Source organism: Acinonyx jubatus, chromosome A3 (assembly GCF_027475565.1).
Source record: "Acinonyx jubatus isolate Ajub_Pintada_27869175 chromosome A3, VMU_Ajub_asm_v1.0, whole genome shotgun sequence".
NCBI lineage: Eukaryota > Metazoa > Chordata > Mammalia > Carnivora > Felidae > Acinonyx > Acinonyx jubatus.
The window spans coordinates 21,010,745-21,018,987 of record NC_069388.1 but is presented as its reverse complement, the minus strand read 5'-3'; positions in this window follow the sequence as shown (position 1 = coordinate 21,018,987).

Sequence of the window (8,243 nt, the reverse complement as noted above, 5' to 3'; positions counted from 1 at the left end):
TGAAGGAGTTTGAGCAGAGGAGACAAACCATCCGATTTAGGTTCTAATAGGATGTTAACAGGATGCTGTGTGGAGGAATAGATCGCCCTGGAGAGATGGTCTGAAGCAGAAGGTTGAGTGAGGGGCTACTGCAATAACCCAGGCAAGAGAGGGTGGGGGCCGTGGGGCAGGTGGTAAGAAACAGTCAGGTTCTGGGCATATCTTGATGGGAGAGCCCGTAGGATCTGCTGACAGATTGAGCACGAGAGACAGACACCGAAGATGATTCCAGGGGTTCTGACCGAAGGAAGGAGGCAGTCGCCAGTGTCTGGGATGGGACGGCTGGTTTGGTGGGCGAGAACGGGAGCTCAGTCCGGGACATGTGAGGTTTGAGTTGCCTCCAACAGCCGAGCGGGAATGTCGATCATCACGAGACACATAAGCCCTGCTGTCTTTTGCCACGGGACACATGACTGCAACAACATGCACTTGACCTTCTGATGGTAGCTTGGTTCCACTAAATGGTAGCTGCTTTCTCCCCGAGATGCTCTGGCTAGACCTGGGAGCACAAAGGCGAGCTCTATAACCAGAGGCGGCCTATATTTAAGCTCAGGTCACGCCAAACATGACCCCCATCGTGCGTAAACATACACTCCGTTGTTCTTTGGAGACACACGGTTTATTTAAGTGGCTCAGAGTGTGATGAGCTGGGTCCAACCATCGACTGTGCTGGAAGCAACCCCCTGAGACCAGACGGTTCGGGCCTCCAAGAAATCAAGGGCCTCCAAATGGGCAGTGCCTCTCTTGTGTCACACATCAATGCAGGTCTGAGCCGAGGCTGGGACCCAGCCCGGGGCGTGGCTCCCACCCCCTGCTCTGTCTCTTCCGCGTGCACACACCTTTATGTCTCTGGACATAAAGCAGTCCATCCTCCCAAAGAAAAATTCCCTCTTCCCACTCCATGTTTTCCTTTCTCCGAGACTCTCCTTCTCTCCTCCTTCCTCGCTCCCTGGACACTGTCCCTGTCTGTCCTGCTGCCCATCTTCTTGGGATTACTCAGGCCTCCAGGGACCAGACGTTCAGAGAAGGGTCTGAACGTGTGGTGGCCCACACATCCACGGAGCTAAGTACAAACTTATTACAGAGCGTTGACTGGGTGCCATACGCTGCTATGAGCCAACAATCACTTAGCCAACCCTCCCAGCTACCCCAAGAGGTACACAGACGCTATTATTAGTTCCATTTTACAGATGAGTAGACTGGGGCCCAGAAAAGTTAAAAGACCGAGCCGGGATTCAAAAGGGCGGTCACCATGGGGCGCTTGGGTGGCTCAGTCGGTTAGGCGTCTGACTCTTGGGTTTCGGCTCGGGTCACCATCTCGCGGTTCACGAGTTTGAGCCCCGCATCGGGCTCCTCGCTGACAGTGCAGAGCCCGCTTGGAATTCTCTCTCTCCCTCTCTTTCCCTTTCTCTCTGCCCTTCCCCCGCTCACTCTCTCTGTCTCTCTCGGAATGAAGAAGTAAAAAAAAAAAAAAAAAAAAAACCCGCATCACCACCACCAACATCGGGGTGGGGGCGGGGGGTGGCCTCCAGGGAATGTATGCCCAGGCTAAAAATCAGGGAAGGCCAAAGTGGGACCAGGTCAGAGTCAGAGCAGAAGACTGGGACCAGGCCAGGGTCACCCATTAGTATCTCCCACCCCCAGCTGAGGCCTGGCAGTGCCAGGGGCTGGGGCAAGCCCCACAGGCCAAGAAAGGGCTTCCCCCAGGGAAGCCTCCTCCTTCTGCCGACTCAGCCTGCCCCGCCCTGCTAGAGACCTCAGTGGCACAGCTGTCCTCTTCAGAGCTGAGGTTGGGCTAGTCGGGATGTTCAGCCCTAAGAGCATGAGGCTCCCCAGCCCTGCCCCAAGCTCCAGCCCTCTCTCCTGAGACGAGATCTTCGTTCTGTCCCTGAACACGTGTTTTGGTCCTTTATTTCCCCCAGAAGCAAGAGACAGGCAGAGGAACCTCAGAATGCCTGCAGGGACTTTTAAGCTGTTCACTTAACAGCTGGGGAGACCGAGGCAGTGAGCGAGGAAGGGAGTCAGCCAAGGTCCGTCAGCTAGTGAGGGGACAGGCCAAGCCCAGACGGCGCGACTCTTCGGTCCAGCTCTCTCCACAACGCTGCAGGGGCTCGGGAGAAGGTGGGGCAGGCTGGGGGCGAGCAGGTGTCAGTGGTTCCCCAACCCCTGCTGGATGCCCCTGTGATGTCAGAGCCCACACTTTCCTGATAAAGAGATGGTTAAGAATGGCCCTCTCCAGGGGCGCCTGGGTGGCTCAGTCGGTTAAGCGTCCGACTTCAGCTCAGGTCACAATCTCGCGGTCTGCGAGTTCGAGCCCCGGGTCGGGCTCTGGGCTGATGGCTCAGAGCCTAGAGCCTGCTTCCGATTCTGTGTCTCCCTCTCTCTCTGCCCCTCCCCCGTTCATGCTGTGTCTCTCTCTGTCTTAAAAATAAATAAACGTTAAAAAAAAAAAAAAAAAAGAAAGGGCCTCTCTAGACTGAAGCCATTTCTTAGAAACGGCAAAAAAACACAATGAAATGAAACCAAAACCAGACAAAGCCACAAGGAATTGTACCCACCCCCACCTTTGACTCTGTCTTCTTTCATTCATTCATTCATGCACCGCACATTTGACGACCTACTGTGTTCCAGGCCCTATGCTGGCTGTTTGGGATTCAGTTATAAGCATACCCGTCCCGATTCTCGTGGAGACAAACAAGTCCAGAGGCAGTTACAAAAATGTATAAATATGGCCAGCTCTGTGGTGGTCCAGGAACAGGAGATGGGTGTACCCAGAAGAGGTGCTAAACCCAACCTGGGGAAGAGCATGATCAGGGAGGGCTTCCAGGAGGAGGTGGTGTCGGAGGCGGGCTTTGAAGGGTATGTAGGAGTTAGCCCAGATCTTCCACTGGCCACCCAAGTCCTGATGCTGACGTTTCTGAGCTCCCCAAGGACCTGCTGTGACCCAGACTAAGGTCAGGAGATGCTGCAGGGGTGCTGGGGACGGCGCCAAGGACGATCAGCAAAGACAGGGAAGCTGAAGGCCTGGCAATTTCTCTGGAACTTTCTAGAACAGACCCCTGAGCTCTTGGCACATGCGTATTCGGGGGAAGGGCGGCTGCCTTCCTGAGTCTGTATTTCCCATCTGAGGCTTCCAACACGTGGGAGGATGTTCAGAGTTAGAATCTAACTCATCACTGCTGGTGATAGTGACGAGCACGCGTCCTTCACTGAGCCCACCCCCCTTCCCTGCCCTGTAGGCCTGGCCTGGAGAGGCACCTCTTAAATACTGTTTCTGATTCTTGCCACACTGTGTCACAGTGGTGGCCAGAGAGGTCGATGAAGTTGCCCAGGGCTGCACGGCCGGTCAGAAGCTGAGTGGGGGTTGGGCCGAGGTGTGTCTGACTCCTACTTCAGCCAGCTGGGCAAGGGCTCCTGAGTGGGATGGACTGTCTAGGTGGGGCCTCTGAAGCAGACCCTGAGAGAGGATCTGTGCAAAGGTGGTTCATCGGGGCCTGTCTCCAGGAGCACCAGAAGCCCAGTGGGGGAGCAGGACAAGGCGGGCAGCAAAGGTGTGCCAGGTAAGTCCCCCTGCCGGGCAGATGGTACAAAGAGCTGGGGTCTCTATTACCTTGTCCGGGCAGGCCCTGAGTGGGCAGGGGGCATCAAAGCCCAGGCATTTCCAGTGCCCCCTGGCCACAGGCAAAGGGGCTCCCGATGGCCTGAGGCCGCCCACGACAGAGACACAGGTGCAGGTTGCTGGGAGTGCGTGCACATCCAGAGTTGGTGTGTTGAAAATGGGAAAGAGAGCTAAGGGCCTGGGCCGAGTAAAGCCCACGAGCTTCTGCTACCCGTGCTTAGAGGAGCTGAGCACCATCCCTGTCCCCGGGCCAGTGCCTGTGGCCGCCTTGTCATCTGCAAAATGCTTCCGCACTGTCCCGCCTCCACACATTTGCTCCTGCTGTGTGCAGCCACTCAACCCGTAGTCAGCAAGACCCGCAACGCACACACCGTGTGCTAGGCTCTCGGGACAGGGAGGTGACCGAAACAGCTTTGCATGGTCCCTGCCCGCCTCGAGCTTGGAGCCTGGCTGGGGACACGGGTGCCAGATTAGCTAGATGGTCACTGCAAAGAGATGCAGGCTCTGAAGGGAAAGAATGCGATTCTTGGAGAGCAAAGAAACTTGACCTAAGTCAGGGGTATCAGGTAGGGCTTCCCTGAGGAATGACATCTGAGCCGAGACCTGGAGGAGTGAGAGGTACAGCACAGTTAGAGGGAACAGATGCCCGATGCTTCTCTGACCGGGGCTTCTCAGCCTGGGACGTCCTGGGTGAGGCGGGTCCTTTTCGGGACACTTGAACAAGCAGATCCTCCAGGCTGAGCCTCGGTTTCCTCATGCGTACAATGAAATTTGGACTTCCACCTGACCGCTGCCTCACAATATCCACCAACAAGTGGCAACGGCAGCCATCTAAGGGCTCTCAGTGACCTCTGTCCCTGTGACCCACAGATGCTTCCTTTGCGTGCTCCGTGGTCAGATAGTGAGTGACCTCCGGGCTTAGCAGCCTGACCTCCGATTGCCCCCACATATGATGTCACATACGGGTTGCAAAAAACTGCCTACTTCCCCAGAAGACGGCCTGTCCAGACCCGCTTGGCCCAGACCGCTGTTCTTGCCTGCCTGGGAAATGTCAGCCCCCAGGGGAAACTGACCTGGGGTCACCGCTTTGAGGGCCCTTGCAGAAACAGCTCCATTTCTGGAGAAAGTCTGCCTTCGGTGGCAGCAAAGCTGGGTCCTGGGCTCACAGAGCCACGAGTGCCTCGGTGTATGTCCTTGGGCCATCCATGACTGCATAGTTATCACATCGTATCCTGGGAGGGTCTTTGAGCTTCCAGTGGGTGTCCATTATTGACAAATATTTACTGACTTTCTACTACGTGCCGGGCACTCTCCTGGGCGCTAAGAGAGATCGTAGCCGAAAAAAACCAAGCAGAGCAAAACCAAACCAAGAACCCTGTCCTCGCGGAGCTTCCGTTCGACTAAGGGGGTGAACGAGGGACAAACAGACAAACGTACCACAGTGCCAGCGGTGACAAGCGCTTTGCAGAAAAATCCAGGCTAGGAGCCAGCAAACAAGACAGGGGTGTCAAGGTAGTAATCTTCTTTGAAGAAGTGATGTTTGAGGATAGACCTGAAGGAGGTAAGAGAGGGGACTACGTGGAGAAAGGATACACCAGGCGCTGGAGGATTTTTTACCTCAATACCGGGGGTTTGTTGTCCCACCGCTTCCAAGAAAGAAGAGGTGGGACACAAAATGAGCAGCAGGCGGAAGCTGATCAGAAGATCAGAAAGTTAAGAATAGCAGGAGAGCTCTCTTTACAGAGAGGGGGCTTTCAAAGGTGAATGCCCCCTGGCATTCAAGGGTCAAGGGTCAAGGGTCAAGGACAAGGGTCCTTGCTTTATAAGGTTCTGGTCAGCACCACCACCCCCCCTCCTTTCCCTTCTCCCTTGTTCCTTCTCAGGCCCTGTCCTTACTGGCTGGATCACTGGGTGCTGGGTGGTCCATTCCTGATTGGCTCCACTCCATTGCGTGAGGCGTCAGACTGGTCATACTGTCCCTTGTATGACACAAGTTTTATGGTTTACCTTTTTTAGTTAAGTATTTGGATTGTCAAATTCCTGAGAGGAAACTGAGGGGGAGTAGGTGATGTCTGTCACATTCCGAAGAGGGCCCTTGCACCCTATGGGGTTTGCTGTGGTCAACCGCTAACAGCATTGTTCCAAAATATGTATTTTTCCCCACCCAGGGCCCTCAGGTCCTAACCTTTGCCTCTCTGCCTATTTATCCTATCTTTCCTTATCATACAAGCAGGAAAAAGGGGGGGGGGGTGGGAAGACAGTGCAAAGGTCCTGAGGCAGCCATGTGCTTAATGTGTGAGGAATGTCAAAAGGCCTGTGTGGCTTGACTGGAGTCCAGTGAGGGAGAGGGAGAGTGTGTTGAGCATCGGAGTTGCATTCAGGAGTGTGTTTTGTCAGTGTGTGTGTGTGTGTGTGTATGTGAGAGAGAGAGAGAGAGAGAGAGAGAGAGAGTCAGAGACACAGAGACAGAAAGAAACCTAGAGACTGTCTCCTTTCTTTCTTCTTCCTCTCCCTCCCCCTCTTGGCCTCATCAAGATTAAGAGGGGGAAAACACAGATGATTAAATGATTTAAATGTGCGAGTAAAATAACACCTCAGTGAGCACATTATGCAAATCTATGCGATTAACATCACAAATGAGGTGAAGCCACCCAGGCCAAGGAACTAATTTCTCTGGGGGCTCCAGCTCCATTCTTGCCCCTCCCTTCATGCCAGAAACTTCTCTGGGTAGAAGGGAAGAGAAGCAAAGTCTTGCCACATGCCTGGGCACAGTGTGGTTTTATCTTCATCACTTCTTCAGCGCATCTAGCACCTGTCAGAAGCAGCGAATTATTGCCCTATTTCACAGAAGAGGAAATCGAGGCCTGGAGAGAAGGAGGTTAGAACCCAGGCCTCCTGGGGACAAACTTAGAAGTTTTTTTTTTGTTTGTTTTTGCCGAGAGGTTTCCAATGTGTCTCTGGGGAGGTTTGCACTTCTAGAAGGGGCTGCGGTTTCCCCGGGCCTTTAAGGAAGGCAAACTTTCTGGAAAGGGCCAGGAAATAAATGTTCTAGGCTTTGTGGACCATCCTGGACTGTGCCCTCGTAGCGTAAGCAGCCACGGGAGTTCTGTAAGTGAGCCGGTGTGGTTGTGTTACAATAAACCCGCTTACGAAAACAGGCGGTGGCCCAACCTGAAGGCTGTCCTGGGCCGAGTGCTCTAAGGCATCTGGTTTAATCAGAGCTTCCCCTGCCGCAGAGCGTTTAGCCGCCCAAGGCTGTGTGACCCCGGACCAGTCCCTGGTCCCTCTGAATCTGTTTCTTCACCCGAGCAGTGAGGGGATGTTCTAGGGGAGGCTGGGTAACGAGAGAGGAGGAGAGCAGCCATGGTGGGGAGACCTGAGAACCTCGGGTGGGAAACCCTCAGCAAGGCACGCTGTTCCAGTACTTTCTCTGCATCACAGACCACTCAACGCTCCATGGGGTAAAATGACCATTCCATGATGCTCCTAGGTCCCGTGGGTCAGGAATTCAGACCCAGCCCGATTAGGGACAGTTTGTCCCTATCCATGATGTCAGCTGGGAACACTGGCATGATGATTCAATGGCGAGGGTCTGGAACTATCCAGAAGCGTCCTCACTTGCAGATCTGACGACCAACGCTGGCTGTCAGCTGGGGGCTCGGGGAGGCTCTGGCCAGAACACCTCCACGGGACCCTTCCCAGCAGGGTCTCTCTGTGGGCTAGTGTGGGTTTCCTTATAGCATCGTGGCTGGGTTCCAAGCGAGCAAAGTAGATGAGCGGTTTTAAGACTTAGCTTTGAGAGCCACATGGCATCACTTTGGCCGGGCTCTTTTGGTCAGTCACAAAGGGGAAGGAATATAGACACCCCGCCTGCCCCCCCCCCCCCCACTCTATGAAAGGAAAGTCAGGGTCACATCATAAGAAAAATGGAGGACGTGGGAGATGTCATGCCCATCTTTGGGAAACACAGTCTGTCCCATATGCATGGTAGGAGAGCCCCCGAGAGGCGTCTGGGCCCGGGATCTCCTTTGCCGGTTCCAGGCAGCACCAGCGGTGTCGCTGGGAGCCCATTCTGCTCAGACCCCTCCCTCAGACCCAGTCAAGACTTTTCTGGTCCAACTCAGCCCATGCTCAATCCCAGGTCTCCATGCAGAGCTGATCCTCGGACCTTTCCTGCAGAGGGAAGAGTGGTGAAGTCTTTTTCTTACAAACAGTGAAGGAAACACAAGCAAACCCCATCCCCCCCACACACACACATCAGCCCTGTGACCCCAGCATTTGCAGGAGGGCTGGCCAAACAGATGGGGAAATGTCGAGACAAAACCAGCTGGGAAACGCCTCCTCAAGCCAGAGGACGCAATTGCGCAAGGGCTGGAGGGCAGAGCTGGGGTCCTGGCCTGGCCCAAAGCGGGGAGACTCTCAGAGAGCCGGCTGTCAAAATGGGGCCTCTGAAAGAGGCCAGGAGCACACGAGGGTCACCTGGCTGTGAGCAGATGTCTGAGTGGAAAGAGCCATTGAGATTGGGGTTGCTGAGGTTCTGGGGGCAGATGTGAGAGGTGGGCCAGCCCCCTAGTTAGATTAACGA